This window comes from Camelus ferus, chromosome 21, assembly GCF_009834535.1.
Source record: "Camelus ferus isolate YT-003-E chromosome 21, BCGSAC_Cfer_1.0, whole genome shotgun sequence".
In the NCBI taxonomy this organism is placed as follows: domain Eukaryota; kingdom Metazoa; phylum Chordata; class Mammalia; order Artiodactyla; family Camelidae; genus Camelus; species Camelus ferus.
This window is the reverse complement of record NC_045716.1, coordinates 11329536-11347947: the sequence shown is the minus strand read 5'-3', so window position 1 is coordinate 11347947 and position 18412 is coordinate 11329536. Positions and strand designations below refer to the sequence as shown.

At 41.5% G+C, this 18412-nt stretch overlaps 1 long non-coding RNA gene across 1 annotated transcript; it reads left to right on the top strand.

Moving 5' to 3' along the window:
• The first annotated feature begins 426 nt into the window (after positions 1–426).
• Positions 427–13756, top strand: LOC116658804. The gene is made up of 3 exons (XR_004314111.1): positions 427–603; positions 4523–4526; positions 13743–13756. It is a non-coding gene; the product is annotated as an uncharacterized LOC116658804 (long non-coding RNA).
• Positions 13757–18412: the final 4656 nt, after the last annotated feature.

Genomic DNA, 18412 nt, shown 5'->3' with positions numbered 1-18412 from the left:
GACCTGAATTTCAGTCAGAAGCAAGCGTTCTCTGTTTTCACACTGGCTCCATTTACTCCATGCTTTACCTGGAAATAGGGTTTCTGTAGATAGGGTCCGCATTCGAACTCCTCCTGCTAAGACAGGAAGGGGGCAGGGCACAGCCATTCAAGGAACAACACAACAATTACCATCAGAATGGGAAAGATTCAACCCCTAATAGGCCTTGAGCCTCAAGATGGTGGGAGATTCGACTCCTAGCAGAACTTGAGCTTCATTATATGCTTATTGTAATATATTAACATGGTGAGTAACATGCCCACAGGCACCATGACAGTCCCAAGGCTAGCCACAAAAGGTCAAAGAGTGGGAAATGGCCAACTTCCTGGGAATCCCAGCCCCTTCCCCAGGCTAGTTAGACTGGTCCTTCGACTTACTAGCTTACGAAGCCACTGAGCCCATAAAAACTGGCAACACGGTGCCTTGGTGCCTTGTGGCCGCCCTCTCTCTCTCTCTCTCCCCTCCTTCAGAGATGCCCACGCTGTCTATGGAGTGTGTACCTACTGTTACTCTAATCTGACCACCCAACCTCCACACATCGTGGCCTTTCTCTTGCCTTTTGATGTATCTCTAAATAAATACACCTTTACTCAACTATGGCTCTCTCTTGAATTCTTTCCTACTTGCAGCCAAGGACCCACACTTGGTGGGGCACGTCCCACGGGCTCAACCGAAGCCTGGGACACGGTGCTTCTCATGCCCCACATCTGTTTTCCCTGCACCACTGCTACCATGCTGGGATGGAAATCTTGCTCTGATATCTGAATTCTAAGGGAACTGATCCATCAGCACAGTTAATGATCAAGCAAATATAGTTGGAGTGCTTGTGGGGAAGGACAGAACCCTATTTTACAAGAAGACTGCCAGCTCACCACCAACAGAAGAAAGGAACATTCTTGAAAAAGAAGCAGTTGGACGGATAAGCCCTTGGATGGCTAGTTCACTGTTCCCTGGGTGGAAATGATTCCACCTTCACGAAACTGTCTTGACAGCTCATCTGTTCCTATCATGTAGTACTTACCAGACTGCTTATTTCATAGCTCTTTATGGACATGACTCTTCTAATGGGACCAGCAACTGTGGGCAAGAACTTACTTTCTCCTCCCGACAAAGGCAAACACATTGCCCTCCTGCATGGTACTGGCATCCAAAGTATCCACTGAAGGATCAAATTAATCGATGAATGGGAATGAAGAAGGGTTAAGTGAACCGATAAACCACCTCCAAATCAATGGATACTATAAGGGGAGAAATAAAAGGCATTTACATAATAGGTATCATTTTGAAAAAAACATCTAGATACCTTCTCTTATATGCTACAATTTTCTTTAGGCAGGGAAAGAGTTAAGCAATTTTGCACCGTGTTCATGGACTCCTGACATGATATAAAACACTACAATTTTGGCTTTTCCATTTTAGCTGACATAGTTTAAGTTGATGAATATTTTGATTTGTGCCAGTCTCAGGCAGTTTTAAACGCTATCCCTGTAGGAGTCAAGGAGTCCAGTCATAATCATAACAATATGCTTGTCAGTCAAAAGCACCGGAAGATTGTTTAGGTGCAAAGAAAGCATTTTCCCCTGAAAGGAAACAGGGCAATTGAAATCACCTACTTTTCAAGGCATTGAAGTCAAAACTGTTACCAGCTTCATGGTGTGAAAATCCAGGTCTCGGCACCCCCTTGGTCAGACTCCAGTATGTCCTGGGGCTATCCAGCCAGAAAACAAGTTACAGTCTAAAGTTCAGAAGAAATTAGACTAAAGGAAAAGCACAGCGATCAAGGTTGATTTCCCCATCATTATTTGCAGGTCACCATTTCAGCAGGGAATGTATAATGAATTCCCTTCCTTTTCTGCAGTCAGTGCACCTTGGGATAGATTTGCAGAGCCAACTAAATCAGAGAACTCATGCAATTACACAAGATCTGGGCAGAAGAAAGTGATTTTTTTTTTTTCCTGAACAGACTGAGCAAATAATACTTGATAGAATTGACCTAAAGGTTATACCATAGGAACTGTTTGCATTAGAGCAGGCAAAAATTAAAACATCCACGTACTACTGGGTTCATTAGACAAAGGGAAGAAGCCAGAAACCAGTGTGGGAGAAAGAAAGGAAGAAACGAACAGCCTGGAGAAATGGATTTCGGAATTGGAGGCAGCCCAGAATTATTCAGATCTTTGGGTATGTTGATGTCAGGACCTTCTTTTTTCAAAGTTAGTGTGACCTTAACCATTCCAGCTGCTGCTCAACAAATTTGCTCAGCAACTCTGTCCCACCAGAGGAAAATTAAAAAACAAATCTGGTATGCCCCTTCTAATTTTATTGCATCCATAGCAGCTTTCACATGGAAGTGAACTGGTTAAAAAAAAAGTTACTATAATAGAAAGAACACCTTTCACCCCCGAAGAATTCCATATACCCCATGCTGATATCAAAAGAGTCTCCTCATGGGAAAGAGCAATGTGGAAAGCAGAGGGGAACGAAAATCTGGTGTTCAGAGTCCGCTGGGAGCTTCAGACAAATATGAAACAATGACTTCATGTAGTAGATAAATTTCTCACATTCTTCAACCAGTTTTATTGGCTAAATACTCATGTATCCAGTTATATGAACACCAAGGCTGCCCAAAGAAGAATCTGAGTGGATATCAAAAAATATAGCCAGGGTGGAAATCTAATCATGGGCTAGCCCTTTGTCCAGGAATTAACCAGTGTTCCTATTAGCTGGTCATTCTTGAAGGCATCTAAAATCATGTCTGTGATTATTCTCTACCTCTCTGACAAGGAAATGATAACTTTGAAAAGGTAAAACATCTTTTAGCAATAATAGAGCCGGAGGACAGACACTGTGGTTCTGCGCCTTTGGCTCTGTCTCCAAATTCTTTCCTGTGAGACTCTTTCTTTTCATTTAAGCTGTTTTTACTTGTCTCTAGCTGGGCCATTCACACACGTGCCTCAGTACCCTCGTGTGCTCTGTTTGCCCTCTTTTCTCTCGTCTAATCTCTGTCTTTCCATCCTTCAGATGAGATGCCTCCATGAAACTCTCCCGGGCTGCTCCAGCCTTTGCCGGGTCTCTCTTGTCTGCAGCCCTCTCAGTTAGCACTTAGCTTACCTTGCCCTGGAATATCTCGTATGATTCCATTAGACTCTGAAGGCCACGTGGGCTAAGAGAACGTGTATAGGCTTTGGAATCAAATAGACTTAGTTGGAGATCCAGGCTCTCTCCCTAATAAACTGTGGTGACTGAAACTCTCTTAAGTTTCATTTTCTCATTCATAAACTGGAAATAATAATATCTAGCTTACAAAGTTCTTAGGAACATCAAAGAAAGTCATACATACAGAGTACCTCGTCTCTTATAGTATCAAGTAAGTCAAAACTTTGTTTCTTCTGTTCCCTGTTTTACCTTGGCATCTAGAAGAGTCCTTAGCACAGAGTAGGTGCTCGATTAATGTGTATTATGTAAATTAATCAATATTCAGTGTGCAGTAAACATTGGTTCTTGTCTAGTTTTTCTTCTCCACTAGCCTGTAATTTTAGGAGGACAAGGCTTAAGCACATACCTCTTGGTATACTTGCTGTAAGGAGCTTTGGAGAGTGTTTTCTTATGCATCCTTGGTCTCCCTATTTACTAGATGACTCTCAGTGGCCCATCCATTCACCATGGCAGTCAACCCATTTGTCTACGGACTTTGATGCTACTCCCCACTGATGGAAGCAGTAAGAGAGTAAAAATAATCATCACCTTAGAAAAACCAAGGGAGCCAGAAGAAGGTTTCTGACAAATAAGTAACACTTATTAACCTTTTCTACCTGCCCAGCATTCTGAGAAATATACCATAAAACTCAAAAATAAAACTCAAACAATCAATAATTAAAGTATTGAAGGAGGAAGGAGGAAGAGAAGGAGGGAAGGAGGGAGAAAGGGAGGGAGGAGGGAAGACACAGAAAGAGGGAAAAAGAGGAAAAAAAGAAGGGAAAAAATGTTGTGAACATATATCGCTATTGCCTCAAGGCTGCATGTCTTATGTTTGTTCCCAGGCCTCGTGTGATCATTCTGGCTCAGGCTGGGAACAGCCTCAGAGGAGTTCTAAAGTCCCAAAAGGATAGTGGTATTTAGAGCCCAGAAATCTCATAGCACAGTCTTCTTCAGAGACCATGCCAAGCCGCCATACATACATCAGAGACATTCTCTCTGCGTCTCTCAGGATAAGAAACTAGATCTGAGATCCTCGAAGACCCCTTCTTGATTTTAACTCAAGGACTGCTCCACAATTTTAAAAATCAACTTGGGCTGTGATGTCACACCCTGGAGAGACAGTTTAGAGCAGATTGACCAGGCTTTCCCTTGGCATAATGGAAACCACATGCACCATTATGGATTTCTAATGTGCCATTGAGGTGGGTACATGTTGCTTTGAAGAAAAGGAAGCCATTTCCAACCACATTTCTCCTGATTTATGCCCGAGCCTCAGAAGGTCCAGACAGGTTGGAAAAGATCTGGTAACTGGAGAAGTGGCAGGGGGTGAGAAAGTATACTTTGTAAAAGACTCTGCAAACTTGCCTCACACTTTAAATCCTTGCCTTGGGCAACGTGTGCATTTCGGAGTTTAAATCATGTTAGTCGTTTAAGTCAGATTGAGGGTGAAAGACTACATAGCTCTATGAATTAGAACTAGATTGTTTTGGTGGAAACATTTTCTAAGTTGGACAAACATAAATCAGCCCTAACAAGTCACGTGTGATTACAAGCAGGTCTAAACGCCCTTCCCTGTTATCCACTCATTCTTCTTTCTCTTCTATTTTTTCCAGGTTTTTTTTTTTTCTATTTTTTTTCCAAGCAGAAAAGCAGAAAGAAATGAGGATTAAAAAAAAAAAAAAAAAAAAAAAGCTGCACTCAGCCCCAAAAGAGTTTAGAATGACTAAGTCCAGAGCGCAGGACCCAGGCAACTGCACGTGTCTTAGCAAGGAGGTCAGGAACAGGCAGAATCTGATAGTGGATCCAGGAGAGCTTTTCATCAGACAGCAGGGAAGGGGAGTCCTAGATGTCAGCACAATGTCCAAGAGCTGGTATCAGCTGTCACCTGGGAGCCGACGGTCCACAGGTCTGTTGCTGGGGGACCTCGATGGCTGCACACGTGTGCTTCACCTTTCTCCTTCTGCTACTCTTTGTCCTATAATCTTCTGGTCCAGGAGATTCTAGCTGCCCATCTTTTCAGGGTATTCTGGTTTATCCATAGAAAATCTTCATAGTTGTCTTCGTACTGTGAAGCATAGCGTATTTTCTCATGATTGTTTTAGTCTTTATTGCTATAACATCAGAAATGGTCTCACTTTTGAATCATGGCTTTATTTCCATTAGCAAATGACTTTCTTCTTCAGGTCCCATCAGAAACAGAATGGTAACACTGAAACAAGACACCAGGGTTATTTTGCCCTTTTTCAAACATGGTGAACTGGTCAAGTAGGTTTGAAACTTTTTGCTCACCAAATCCAGTGGTCTTGGGGAAAAGCTGTATGTGCCACTATTTCCAGTCTTTTATCTATTTTTAAAATTTGGTTTAAATTATCTCCTCTTACACGTTGTCTGCTATTCGTAAACGTTTTTATGAGTAAAACCTTCTTACTTTTCTTTGTTATCGCTCATCACAGGTAGCTCACCTTTCCAGTTGGCTGGCACTGTTTTCATATTCCATATCCACTACTGCTCTGGTTACTGAGTTCTGAGATCCGATGGAAAACAAGTATTCTGTTTGTGAGCAGCATTCGACCAAGGTTCTGTTAATTGACTGAAATTTCTTGGGTTTTCCTGAATCTCATCATTAGTAAAAAAACAAGACAAAACAAAACAAAAACAGGTCATGACTTCATCTTCAGGAAATTAATTGTCTGCATTACATGTTTTATATAGTGCATCAAAGGTTCCATTCATTTATTAAATAAATGACAAGGTCCAATTTGTCAAACTCTTGAGCTGTAATCCTTCACAAATGTCTGTTTGTTCAAAATGATCACATTTTAGAATCAAGTTTACATGAACAAGGCACTCAAGTACTGTGTCAGCAACATGGCAGACGTTCATTGTTACGTCCACGCTAACAGGTGCGATTAGTCACATATAAAAATGAAATGAGGTTCAGAAAAATTAAGTGACGCATCCAAGATCCAATAGCTCTAGTGTAAAGGACCCAGGTTTAAACTCGTGTCTGTCTGCTCCTAATGCCCTGCTATCTCCTAAATAGATTGTTACATGAATAATTATAGCACCTTCTAGCCAAACTGAACCTCAGAGCTCTTAGGTACTGATTTCCTTGGATATTCCTGACAATCAGTTAAGACTGACAAAGTTTTTTTGTGACTTCTATTTTATAGCTGAGGAAATGGAGGCTCAAGAGGGCATGTGATTTATCGAAGACCCCAGGCTCCTGATTCCTGCTCCAGGGCTTTTTTTTTTGTACATCTTACTGCATCCTGAGGCTTCCTTCGGGGCATCACCTTTGCCTCCTCCCCTCCTTCTCCCTGTAGTGCTTGTGAGCCCACAGTGGATGATGGAGATGGAAATAATCACACTCATGCCCTATTACACACACATTGAAGCTGTGCATGGTTTTTCTATGAAAAGATATCATTGCTCCCACCTTATAATTATACATATGGCCTCCTTTTTTTTTCCTCCCCCACCTGATTAACAGATATACTCTTTAGGGTAAATGAACATAAATGAATAAATATTAGGTCTTGAAATTATGCACTTCACCTACCTTAGTGTGAGCCTAAGAGTAAAGCTGTTTAGATTTCTCAGAATAGGAGATGGTTTCAAGGGATTTAATCCACCAGACTGATCTCCTTTGATGAATTTCATTGAACATACATTTCTTGAATATCTACCATATGTCAGGTGCTTTGATGCTGGAGATACATCAATGAAAATCAACAAAAATCGATCCTTGGGTTGATTGAAAAAAGGTATATTGATAGGTGGGAAGGAGGGTGGGTGAGAGAAGGGGAAATAAATGAACAGCAGTGTATAATGTCCATTTTTTACTTTTGTGTATCCGTAAGAAAGTATGTTCAAATTTGTGTCTATGAACTAGAATAAAGCAGTAGTAATAGACATACTGACAATAAGATACATGTTGAACCTCGAATCTTGTGTCCTGTGTGAATTCTGAGATTTTATTGCTATTATTCATTATTTTTATCTTAAAATAATCATCATTCTTCTAACTACTCAAAGCAAGGACTAGGAAGAAAAGAAAATCATAAGATTATGATAGGAATTTTTATGATAAAACAAAGTTGACAAGCAGAGCTGGGGTGGACTTTTGCACTCTTGTGGCTAAGTTGTGAGGACCATGTGTATGACTGCAGTTGGACTGTATCAGTCTCTTTGGTGTACAGACACTCACACCAATCACCTGGGCAGGCCCTTCAGGTGTTCCAGGACCTAGAAATTATGACGCAGGTAATTCAAGCTTCAAGGAAGCAGTCAGTGGTTCTGCCCTCAGTCTTACTTAGCTGTTACGTTGTTTGCTCTTTCCTATAGTCACTTTCTTCTCAAGCTTAATAATCACTAATAATTTCTCAAGCATAACTTGAAGAGTATCTGGAAGCTGCCTTTCACTAAGTAGAGGGCTTATAATAAGAAGCTCTACCCTTAGAACATCTTTTCGTGTGTCAAGTTCTCGATCTCATTTTATCCAGAGCTGTCATCTGAGAAACATTTAGGTTTGAGCTTCAAAGGCCTAGTTAAGAAAGCTTGATGTCATGCTGTTTTATGGTCACTTCCTTTCCTTTTTTTGAGGGGGGGGGGATTTCTTACATAGTTTTTCATCATTTGTTTATCATGTTTTATTTATTTTTTAGTATTTATTTATTTCACATTGTCTTTTTGGGGGGTGGGAAGGTAACCAGGTATGTATGTATGTATGTATGTATTTATTTATTTATTTACAGAGGCACTGGGGATTGAACCCAGGACTTCGTGCATGCTAAGCACACACCCTACCACTGAGCTATACCTTCCCCCCATATGATCATTTCTAAGGGAAATGGAATATCTCATGGATTGATTACTGGGCTTAGGATATAGGAAAATAAATGATAAAGTAGAGCAGAGCTGACAGTACCTCCCATTAGCAAACGGGCCTCACAGCTGTCACACTGTGCCCTCCAGTGCACGGCATGCACATGGCCGGCATGCACAGCAAATAGCAAACACACTGTGGCGAGCTCGTGTATAATGCAATTAGTCGTTCTAACTCAACGACTGTGTTATAAAAGTTGGCTTCGGTCCAACTTGTATTCCAGAACATTTATCCCTTCCCTCAGTCCTCCCCTTTCCCAAATTTCCAAATAGTTCTAAAGCTTTGAAGAGAAGCCTCACAAAGTCTTCTGAACAAGGTCTCTCCAGCCCCCATGTTCCACCCACCATACACGCTCCTCCTCTATTTATCTTTAGTGACTTCCCTGCAAAGGTGCTTCCTCACAACCACTCAGGCTGGCTGCTTCCTGCTGCTGAGGGACCACCCCGTACCCACACTGTCCAGCAGGACTGCCCATCTGAGTATGTGGAGACCTCTCCTCCCCCTGCCCTCATAGATGGATATTTGTGCCTCCGTCTGCTACCAGGATCTGAAAGAGGAGCTGTCTAGCATCCCCAACTGCTCAGAGGGATTTCTTACTCATACACCTTTTTTCCCCCTAAGATTCGGACAGAAGTCCATGGCGGTTGTTGAAAAGACTAGTGGTCTCAGAAGACTTCCTCCTGCCCTCCACTCTTCACTCAGGACTCCTAGAAAACAGATCCTGAGGCAAGGGTGCACTGATGATGCTTTGCTTGAGAAGTCAGATCGAGTGAGGAAGAAGGGAGGGAGGGAGGAAAGGGGTAGGAAGCAATAACGCACTGGCCAGTGCTTTGCCGCAGTGGTGAAGAGACACAGCCGGTCGCCCTGCAGGTGTTCCGGCAGGCACGTCCGCAGACAGACCATATTAAGAAATAAAGCTCCGGAGCAGTCCAAGGGTGTGAGGAAGAAGAGGAAGTTGATCTGGCCAGCTTCCACCGAGTGCCCTTTCTCGCTGGCTTAAGTCTGCCCCGTGGGATGGGGCTCGCCACCTTCCTGGCTTGCTTCACCTCCGGAGGCTGCTGGCCTGTCACGTGCCGCCATGGGATGTGTAGTCTGCCTGCGGTGTGGTGTCCTGTTTTATCCAAGTCTGAAAGTGGTGGGACGAGGCAGAAACGTGGACACATGACTGGCAGCTGAGGGGGAGAACTTGGCATCACAAAGCAACTCACGGCTCACTGCAGCAGGTGAGCCACGGGAGGAGGGGGCGGGGTGAGGATCCAGAGGCTGGGAGGCTCCGAGGTAACCTAGAGATTTGCTTAGAATGAGTCAGGTTACCCGCTTTCTCCACAGTCTTGTGCGCATTCACCCCACCCCCACCTCGAATTCCATAATTCAGCACAAGACTTGTTTTGCTTTGAGGTTAGTGCCATATAAACACGGTCCATTAACTTTTGACAAGGTGTCAGGTATAAAGCAATTATAAGGCCACTGATCATCTCTTTTCAGCAGAACTGAAGGGCTAATATGAAGAGTTTTAACTGAATAATATCTCTCAGGGACTTGTTACATACTGTCTTGAAAGATGGAAAAAAAAAAGGTACCTGACATCTTCTATAATCAAGATGGCACAACGAAAACTGCGGATACTAATAACCTAGAAAAACAAATTTTTATCCTGAAGACACTGCAGCCGCCTCTAAAGAGAAGTAAAATGGATGCCCAAATGTAAATAAACTAAAGTAAAAACCAATTCGCCCTGAGAGACGGGATTGCTTAGCTCACAGAATGAAAAGTGCTTTTTCGTTTGCTTGGGTCTTTTTAGTTTGTTGTATTGTTATGGTTTTAACTTCTCCATGGTTGGGGCTCAAGTAATTTTCTTCTTTTCTATTATAAGTTGCTGGCAGCCTGGTAAAGATTTGGTTTCATTCTAATGTTTAGGGAAAAATCATCTTCCTGTTCCATATTCGAAGATAAAAATACCTCCCAGCTAAGGAGATCATCGGTGCCAGGGCCAGGTCCCTTTTCAAGAATTTCCTTCCTGGACTTGGCCCTTCAACATCCAAAATAACAGTTGTTTTTCAGCTTTTCTGAAATGAAAATATTTACCAACAGGGTTTGGTTTTGTGACATCGCATCCTTTCCTTTGGCCTGCTGGGATCTGTTACATCAGACCGGCTGATGGTGAGGGGGTGGGGGGGAGCCAGAAGGAAACTTCTGTGGGTAAAGAAGGAGGGAAGGAGGGAGTGAGCAAGAAAGTGGAACAAGCCATGACTGTTTGCCATGCATCCCGGAATTTCAAAACAGGCCACAAGACTCAGTATGCAAACAGAGAGGAGACGTGTATCAGATGAAACGCCCACACTTTGATCTTTCTTAGAGTGTAGATCTTTTTGGCAAAAACCATTTCCCCTCCGTGTCCATCACAGAGATGAATTTGCTGTTGCCAATCAGTAAGGATGAAACAGTAACAGTGACAATGATGTTAACACCTTCCAGTGGGAAAACAGCGTTGGGAATGTGCATACAATCTGGGTCTGGCTTGGTTTCGTATCTAAAGAGGGATCTGGCAAGATAACTAAATGCTTCTGTCTACTTCCCTTCCACCCTAGCCAAACCCTACGGAGCAAAATAAACTGATATCAGAGGAATGTGGCAGGATACCAAGTGATAGCCTCTCAAGTTAATGTATAAGCAGGGCAAAAGTAGCCCTTCTGGAAGATACGTTCTAGCTCAACACCTAATGCATCTAGAGTTAGGGCTGAGTAACGCTAATACCAGGGGTGGTGTTGAGATGGGATGAGGCCATGAGGGGTAGGGAGGTCATGTCATTGGATTACGTTGTTTTCTGACAAGAGTGACATCCTCCAGGGACAGAAAGCAAAACCCTGATCCCAAATGTCAGCACTTCTCATGGAACAAGTCAGTTTACAGTGGGACATTTTCACCTGTGGCCCCACCTCCAGAATGAGCTGATATTTGTTACATCTTCCTTCTTAGAAGGAACTATCCTTAGAGATGAAGAAGGATTATCATTTGATAAGAGAGGAAGGTGGACCCCACTTTTAAAGAGAACCCATTATGTGTCAGGGACTCAGCAAGATGCTTTCAAATTTTCTTTCCTTTAGTCTTTGTGATAACTTTGTCCGGTTCTGTTATTATCCACAATTTGGAAATGAGCAAAGTATGGATTAAGAAGCACAAAAATTAAGCATCTTGTCTCAGGTAAGAGAGAAACTATAATAAGAACCATGAGAACAAACCCTAGATATGTCTCTGTAATGGACGCTGTGGTGCACTGCCCGGATGACCGGTCAGGACTGAGGAACCCCTTCCTCCAGCTGTGGAAAGTGACGGCTGCTAATGGCTTACTGGAGATTCTCTCTCCAGGAGTTGCCCGAGGCTAAAGGGAGTGGCTTTGCCAAAGGTTGTACCCCCTTCCTGGGAGGCAGCCTACAACCAAAGACCAAGAGTTGTGGGGGACAAAAAACTGGCCCTCAACTCCCTACAGGGTTGACCGAGGCCTCTGTTGTGTTTGGATCACAACCTAACCCCTCGGTCTGCCCAGTCCTGCTTCCTGGACCACGTGCAGTTCTTGTCCTCAAACATATTCTCCAATAAACTTTTCCACACACATCTCCATCCCAGAGTCTGACCTATGACAGCCTTCTGGAATGCACATTAAAGTGAAAAAAACAAAACCAAAAGCCATTTAAATGCCAGGACACAGGAAAAAACAAAAAGATAAACAAACAAATAAAACCCCACCTCATCATGTCAATACAGTGGCCTTAGTGTTCGTGAAGGGGTATGTAGAAGTAATGTTCTTGTTCCAGGAGGAATTTCATAAATCAGAGGATTTTACTCTCTTTAGAACCCAAGTGAATGTTAAGGAGTCTATCTCTCTCATCTTATTTCCATCCATCTTCATATTATAATTTAAAAAATAAATGAGGCTTTGAAAAAATCACCCCAGCTATTTGGTAGATCAGGACCTTGTGTTGAATCTAAGACATCACTATGAAACACAGAGCCAACATCATATTTAACTTTAATTTGATTAATTAAAATGCTTTTATTTTACATATTAGGTGCAAGAAATACTTAACTTAGGAATGCTAGGCTCTTTCATCCCAATTTTAGAGTTAGTGATACACAACAATCGTCTTTAAAAATGTAATAAAGCAACTCAATCCCATGGAAGCAAACAGTAACCCCTGCTTTAAATGGATCTTACTTGATTCTATTTTAACCAAGTAGTGTCTCTTAGACATAATTCACACAGCTTTAAGCTATGCAGTCTCTCTCTCTCTGCCATCCTGTGCTAATTTTAAATTTCAGCATATTACATGATAAATTGTTTATTCTCCTTAAAAGGAACAACTTCAAGTGCGCCTTCCAGAGCCCTGGGAGTTCTCTTTTCCCTTCAATTAGCTTAGTTTATAAATGGGGATGATGGAAACTGAAAGAAGATGCAGTTGCAGAAGGGAAAATTTTCCCTTTCATGATTCTGCACTTCCCCCAGTATGCGCACATGGGAGTGTGTGCAGTGCGCACGCGCTGCACACACACACACACACACACACACACACACACACCCATCTTCCATCCAGAGGTTAAAGGACCATGGCCTTTTGTTTCATGGGATGGATTAAGATTGCTGGGTTGCTCAGAGGGAGAAAGGACTTTCCAAGCTGTTACACGCTGGACGTGTTGAGAGTGCATGGTTATGTAACACCATATTTTTTAATACAACTGACAGTCTGTCTTGAGATTTAAGTGTTTTTTGACAGTTTTTATGCACCTGTTAATTCAAAGCTCTTAACATATGCCAGTTAAAAAGAGCCAGGCACTAAAACATCTAGCTTTAGAGGCTAAATATGGCTCAGCTGCAACCCCAGGCAGGCATACGGGCGGGAGGGAGGCAGGCAGGCGGACGGGAACAGTTCCTTCCTCCAAGATGGAAATCAGCTGTAGACTCCTCTCTGTGACCTGAACAAACCATTTCTAGGTGGGGCGATTGGAAATACGAAAGTACCATTTGATTTCCCGGGGAACTGTTATCATAGCCAACGCAGGTCTTCAGCATGGTTGGTTACTCTGGAAAGCATTCTGTTGTGTTTAATGGAGGACTCAGGATTTGGAAAGGCCTTTATGTCCATCATGGAGTCTGTGAGAAGAGCTGTCCATCTGTTCTCTGCTCCACACCTTCCCTCCATACCCATCTACCCACACCCAGCAGAATGGAGGACAAATTCCCAAAGTTTTCCAAACCTAACTCCATGGTTTTTAAGGACTAAGGCCATGTATTCCCCTATAAAACAAAGAGCAATATTTCTGGTGTAAATAAAGAAATAGTTCTCATCAGCCTGAAACAAGGATGATTAAAGGATATTCACCTTAGCACTAGTCACATGTCAAAAGATAAATGATCTCTCTTAGCATTCGAAAAGCACCTTGTACTCAGAGCACTAAAACAGCATAGAGCAGAAGATAAATACGCGTGTGCTTTTATTGTTCTCTGAGACTCTGTGGAGCAAGGTGTGGATGTGATACATTTCAAACATCTGGTACATTCCACTCCTGAGGCTACAGAACAATGCTATCCAACAGAAATGTAATGCAAGCTGCAAACATTAAGCCTATGCCTATGTAATTTAAAATTTTCTAGTAGTCACATTTTAAAAAGTAAAAATAAACAGGTAAAATAATTTTAATATTTATTTAACCAATATCCAAAATATTAGCATTTCAATGTGTAATTAATGAGAAATTATATATATAAATTTTATTTATATATTTTATATATATATATAAATATTTTTTTTTTTGGTACAAAGCCTTTGAAATCCAGTGTATATTCTGCACTCACAGTACATCTCAGTTTGGACTAGCCACGTTAACCACATTTCAAGTTCTTAATACCCACAGGTAGCAAGTGCAATTCTAAAACGTTGGTCATGAAAATGTTCCAATGAATGAAAAATAACATTTAATGACCCTGGGGAATATTACCAGAAACTGGACAATGGCCAGGGGACCTGTAGAGAATTCACCAGCTTCTTTTCTTTTTCACCCTGTCTTACAACACATTTTGTTTCATGAAGTTGTTTGAACATCCCTCTCTATTTCACAGTGATATTCATCGGATTCAAGTAAATAACTGTAGAAAAACTGCACTATGAAAAAGTTGGAATGAGTTACCTAGATGGAAAAGTGAATTTCACAGAGTATTTGAGCAGCATCTAAGCCATCATCTGTAGTGTTGCTATGGTGTAACGCTGTGAACCATGTGGTTGATTGGCATAAGGCAGTACACACAGCGGTTAAGAGTTTGGAATTTAGAGCCAAGTAGATCTGAGATTATATCTCATCTCTACTGTGTGGATGACAGTTTTACCATTTTGAGACTCAATTCTCTCATTTGTAAAACAGGAATAACTACTTCACCAAATTCTGTGAAATAAATGAAAGGATGTATCTATCACTCTTACCCAGTGTTCAAAAAGGTATCATGATTATGATTAGCATAGCATAAGAAAACAGATATTTGGTACTAAAGACAGATGATGCAGCAATATTGAGCATTTAAGACATTGTTGCTCATGTCTCCTTTAACTTCTACACCTACTCTAATCTACCTTGGTATGGCAAGGTCATCAGTTGTTAAAAGGGATATCAACTCGTCTTCACAATGATTTGCAACAAAAATGACTCACTTCAAAACTTGATGTTTTATTGAGAGGGAGAGTATAGCACAGTGGTAGAGTGTGTGCTTAGCATGCACAAGGTCCTGGGTTCAATTCCCAGTATCTGCATTGAAAGAAATAAACCTAGTTACCCCCTCCCCCAAATAAATAGATGAAAATTGATGTTTTGTTTTATTTTGGAGAGAGAAGAAAGAACTAACTTTCATTGAGTGTTAAACAAAGGGTTTTGTTTTTGTTTTTTTACCCTGTTTTAACACTTTGTTTTTTAAGTGTACCAAGCACTTTCTCCATCTTTTCTTAAAAATCCCTTCAGGTGGTGTTCATACTGAGGATTAGGGAAGTCCAGGGAACATGGTTAATATGTAGTGCAGTTAATGTGTGAGTAAACTTTCACTCCTTGAGGATCTAACTCCTGATGGAAAAAATACTGGAAACTGGTACACATAAGATGAAACAGATATTCAAGAGACTTCTCTCAGAGGATGCCTACACCAGTGTTCTCACGGCAACGTTGGTGCCCACCCTAGAGGTGGAAGCCATCCACATGCTTCTCCAGTGACTTTCCAGGTATGTCTACCCCGATACAACTAGTTTAAGGTTGATGGCGAGAAAGGGGCGGAGGGGTGGAGTGTCAAGGAAGAAGAACGGAAAATAAATACTTGAACGCTACTCTTTTGGACAATCGTTTATGATTGGTCACTGTCAGCATCTTTAGAACATGTCTTCCAAGGAATAAACAAAAGAACAAAAGCCCCTGGCAGCTGTTCTGAAGATCTTTACTTCATCGAGTCGAATCTTTGTAGCCTTGCAGAGAGAGGTCCAAACGAGTGTCCATACTGTGGCCCTGGTTTTCAGAGCGGTCAAAATTCCCCAGCTTTGATTCTGGGACAGAAAGGAATAATCCGGCTCAAACTGCATTTGCATTTCTTATCTAAAGGGTATTCAATTTAGTTTAAACACACTTCCGTGTTTGCCTTACGTTTTCTCATTCCAGAAGAACTGTTTCTACAAATGGTGGATAATTACCCGTCCCGGTCAAAGGTGACAGGGAAGTTAGCGTCACAATGGCAAGTTTTCTTTCTGGGTGTTGCCAGCTCGCCCATTTCCACGGACGATTTGAGTGTGTTAAGCCTCCGTTTACAAGCAGGAAAGCTCAGCAGAGCTCATGAGGACAGCATTAAAAATTCCTAACCATAGGCAAGCATTTCAGACATTCATTACCACGCAAGCCATCAGTGGATTAGATCTAATAAGCCAAATACTTGCAGACCTCAGCCCTGGGGCTGCTTGGACTATTCAAAGTAACACAGAGTCAAATGCGCCCCCGTTCCATCCTCCCCTCTTTTGAAACAAGTCAATGGTCCTCTATCTCCTCATGAGGGGGTGTTAGGGCACTAGCTGAAAGACAGTGGGTCCAGACATTTGGGGTTTAGCACTTTATTTGGTAAGAGGCAGTAGAAGTCACAGAGTTATTCAGCACACAAAGACACATTTTTAAAAACTGCATTAAGTTGGAAGAGGAAGATCTTTGAGGGGAAGATACGGGTGTTCTCTCCACTCCTCTACAAGAAGGAAAATAACTCATATTTTTCAGTAAAAAGAAATTGCAAAATATTCTTCCAGAAATAAAAATGAAAAACTATACACACACATGAATTTCTGAGCTAGATGCCAAGTACTGCTCCGAAACCATGTGAATTTTTCTCTCGTGCGTTTGTCAGCCTGACTCCAAACCGTTTTATTCTTTCCTCATTTCTCCTCTCTGTTCTGTCTGTTTTCAGTTAGTTGCTTCTTGGCATAGCTTCTGTTGGAGCCGAGAGTGCATGTTCTTTCTTCTTCTCTTCCCCCTACCCTCTTCTTTTTTCTTTTCTTTCCTTTTAAAACTTCTCTTTTAGCGTTCTTTCTTCTGGGCTCTGCAGTGACTCTGCGCTAATTGCCAAGACCAGAGCAAACAGGAGGCGTGTCTCGGGAGCTCACTGTGTCCACCTCCATCAGGTCCAAAACAACTTGTAAAGAGCTGTTCAAGGAGGGGCAGAGATAAGAGTCGCGAATGCAAATACATGCTGCCCCTGACTCACTTCTTTGCAAGAGTCTGCAGCTCCCCAAAACCCCCCCTTGTGAGCAGACTTCCCAGTGTCGCCATTTTGTGTCGAGGACTTCCTGCCCAAGAGTCCTCCAGGTGGCATTTGCTTTTAAGAACTTTTTTTTTTTTTTTTTTGAGACCCAGAGAGTAGAGGTTACTACATTCCTTTATTTACAGAACTCCATTACATTTTATGGGATCTTGTTTTTAACTGGCTTTGTCAAAATATGTTTCAAGTTGTAGAAAAATGAAACATAGAATCACAGGAGCCATGCAGCCACACTTAGACCTGAAAAGAAGGTGGTTGTTTTTCTGTAAATTTAAGCAAACAAGTTTTGTATGCATATGGAGTAAGTTTTTTTCAAGCATCATGAATCCACGGAATAGAAAATGAAACACACTATCAGGGCACATCTTTGTCCTCATTCTTTCTGCTTGGGAAGCTGGAATGGATTTAGCTGGTATTATTGTTTCTAGCAATGTGGGATCAGACTCTGGAAAGGACACTCATAAGTGTGTTTCAGATCAAGAAGATAAAAAAAATAAAAGAAAGAAAAAAGACAAATAAATGTCTTTTACAAATTGAGAGTTACTTAAACTTGAATCTGCCCTATAGGCTAATAGGACAAGAGAAGCAGGACTATTCCTGTCTAACAGTTCCCAAGTTCATGAACATTCTGCTTCTTTGAAAGACTTCATGTGAAGCATGAAACCCATTCTGTCTTCAGGTAAAACTTGAAATGAGATTCTTTCCCTAACACTTTTTTTCCAAAGAGACATAGAAACACAGAGTCATTTGCTGAAGATGTCCATAGAATTTATGAACAAAATCTAAATCTCCACTGTGTATAGAATTTTTTAAAATAGTCATGGTAATTTCAGGAGACAAAAATAAAGGAATCAACACACACAAGTGCAAAGACTGATGTGGGAGAGGATCATCTGAGATATAAAATTAAAGGATATGTATTGAAATGACTTGGCTTAGCTACTAGGAAGAAAAAATGTTCAAACTTCACCCTCTTTAAATATGCAGCCTGGAGAATGTCAATCCAATCACTTCTGCAGCTGCTCTACTGAATACTTCTGAAATATCCTGTATCTCCAGATGACAAGCACCCACATCAGAATGAGAATAGAGCCTGTGGCTGTGTCTGCATGATGCCAAACACTTGGGTAAAAACTGAAACCATTATGCCAGTGCCTTGATGATTTTCAGACACTCAGCTCTTTGGCATTGTAAAGGGAATCAACTCAGATTTTTCAGTTTTCATTCTGATATTTGTCATTGTGTAGCTGTAGTCAATGGCTAGATAAGTGCATGTTTTCACTACCCCAAAAAGTTAAAAAAAATTTATATATATGTAGGGAATTCAAAAGAAGTAAATTATAGAGAAGATACACAAAATAAACAGCTAACTCATGGGGCCATGGTCACCTATGTGTTCTTACTTTACACAAACACATAACACACACACATGCAAACACATACTCGAGCACCAATTTTTAAAAATCCAA